General features: G+C 35.1%; 1 pseudogene; it reads right to left on the reverse strand.

The window, feature by feature from the left end:
• LOC135216978 (uncharacterized) overlaps window positions 1–2596 on the reverse strand; it is a 4081-nt pseudogene extending 1485 nt beyond the window's left edge.

The following is a 2596-nucleotide window of genomic DNA, read 5'->3' on the forward strand; positions in this document are numbered from 1 at the left end:
AAAATTATGATCTCATCCCAAAATTATATTTTCTTGAAATCAATTTTTCCACTTTTTCCGCGTGAATATATATTCTACCTCCAGACTTCACAACTGTCCCTATTTTAACTCCGTTATGGGCTGCTCTATGAGCAACAGCCCGAGCTGGCATAAGGCTAGCTTAATAAAAAAAACTACAACACTTAACTCCATCTTACCTGTCATCGTCAGTGACATCTTGACTGTCCTTCCTGCAGACAGTGTCAAAAGCCGTCAGGATTGACCTCGAGGGGCGGAGTCTGGCCAGTATTCTACGGACCGCTGGGTCCCCTACCTCGAAGTTGTACCCTTGTCGAGTTTTTGGGTAGTCCTTGTCGATGGTACCTTGTGAAGGAGATAGTTATTAATAGGTAGAATGACAGCGGAAGATGGAAGTCTTCAGTTAATTATTGTACATAAATCACATTTTATGTGTAGTTTGTATGAAGCCCATGTTATTTTTTTTTACGTAGGCTTTATCCAAAATACACATAAGACTTGCGAATTAATTAAATTATGAAAACCACATATTTTTTGTGTTAATAAGCGGATTTCTGTTTTGGGGGAACAGTCATTTCTTGATTAAAACTCCTTGAATGATACTCTAGGGTGAAATTATGAAAATCACCTGACTGATTTCTATAATAACACTTATTGGGGAAGTGTTATTTTAGTTATAAAAAACCTTGATTGAATGTTTAAGGTGAAATTATGAAAATCGCCTGATTGCTTTGCATAATAAACGGATTGCTGTTGTTTGGGAAGTGTTATGTTTCTGTTAATGCAGAAACATCAAGTTTTGAACAAATGTCCTTGATTGAATATTCTTAGTGACGAGACCTTAACACTCTCAGCTGACCACGACATGCTCGGTCAATGCAAAGACTCAATACATAAACACGAAGGCAGAACAAGTTTCATAACCTGAGAGTGACTAAGACTAAACACTAATCAAGCACGAGATAGTCCATGGTTTAATTTCTGCTGGTCATTAAAATCACTGGAATGCTTATTCTTTAGACTGCAACGTCTCTTTCTTTCTTTCCTTAAATCTTCAGCTGAAAACCATTATGAACAGAGTCAACAGACTATCAACCCAAGAGGTCTCCAAAGAGAAATCAGCCTGCGGAGAAAGATGCAAGTTATAGGAAAAGGTGATATATAAAAAAATTATTGGATCCAGTTGCAAAGAATATGAATAAATTATGACGTCCGCAGCAAAATTTAAAATGCATCCGGAGTGTCAGAACAAAGTCGCGTTACCGAACTAGCCACGAGAAGGATGTATCGACCTTCGTGTGAATTTTATCGTTCACGCTCAAGGACGCTCATAAATACATTGGGTGGGAAAATGGGACATGATTATGAATGCAGGTTCCTTACCTCCCATCTGCAAGATTAGAATCTCCTCCATTCTTCCGCCGAGCCGTGGGGTTCGAAACTAATCTAATGGTAAAGTTCTTCCATCTATAAATCTGGAAACTGAAAGATATCTTTTAAAGAATAACCAAGAAAGTAACAGATTTTACTGAGAGAAAGTTTTTGTCTAAGATATTACTCTTATTCTACCTCACAATTTCACATACATTTTTTCTGGTATCCTTTGGTATCAAATTACGTTTTATTATGTTAATTCAGGTCATGACCATTTCCAGGTTACTTATTACTGTGCGTTAACAGCAAGTAGAATTTAATTTTTGGCTAAACACAAATTTTACGATTAAAAACCTTGATTTGCATTTTTTTGCACACTGATAATCACAGATTATTTTCTTCATTTCATAATCCAGTTTTATTATTTACCGTGATAAAAGATTTATCTGCACAGATTTATAATACGATTCACAGGTATGTCTGGGTTTTATTTCTTGTTTCCCTTATTAAAATTATTTAATAAGTGAATTGGAAGTTACTGAGTTATATAAATAGATAAACGAAAGGATATATTACAATATATAATATAGAATAGATATATATATCTATATATATATATATATGTGTGGTGTGGTGTGTATGATTGTTGATCACAATTAAATTGACAACACTCAGTCTTTCATTTCACTTAAATTAAATTAAATTTTATAAGAGATAGGATAACAAGGTGACTATCACTGAATCGTTGCTGAACACAGTGCAATGAGTAATTATGCTATATATTATATATATATATATCATATATATATATATATATATATCTATATGTGTGTGTGTGTGTGTGTGTGTGTGTGTGTATATGATACTATATATATATATATATATATATATATATATATGTGTGTGTGTGTGTGTGTGTGTGTGTGTGTGTGTGTGTGTGTGTGTGTGTGTGTGTGTGTGCTTGTAGCTGCCAAATTCACACTTACATATTTCAGTAGCCTATCACGGCAAAATTCGTTGTTGTCCTTAGTACACTCACAGTAAAACAGACATTAAAAAACCCCCAAAAGCTCGTGTTGAAGTGTAGGTTGTCAATCCTAACGGCTTCTACGACGGCACACTGGTAATGACAACACAGAAGAGATCCACTGCACCTGGCACTTGTTAAATTGGGCTTGAACAGCCAAACTGGGTTGTAGGCGTG

The sequence above is a fragment of the Macrobrachium nipponense genome, chromosome 7 (genome assembly GCF_015104395.2).
Source record: "Macrobrachium nipponense isolate FS-2020 chromosome 7, ASM1510439v2, whole genome shotgun sequence".
NCBI classification, from domain to species: domain Eukaryota; kingdom Metazoa; phylum Arthropoda; class Malacostraca; order Decapoda; family Palaemonidae; genus Macrobrachium; species Macrobrachium nipponense.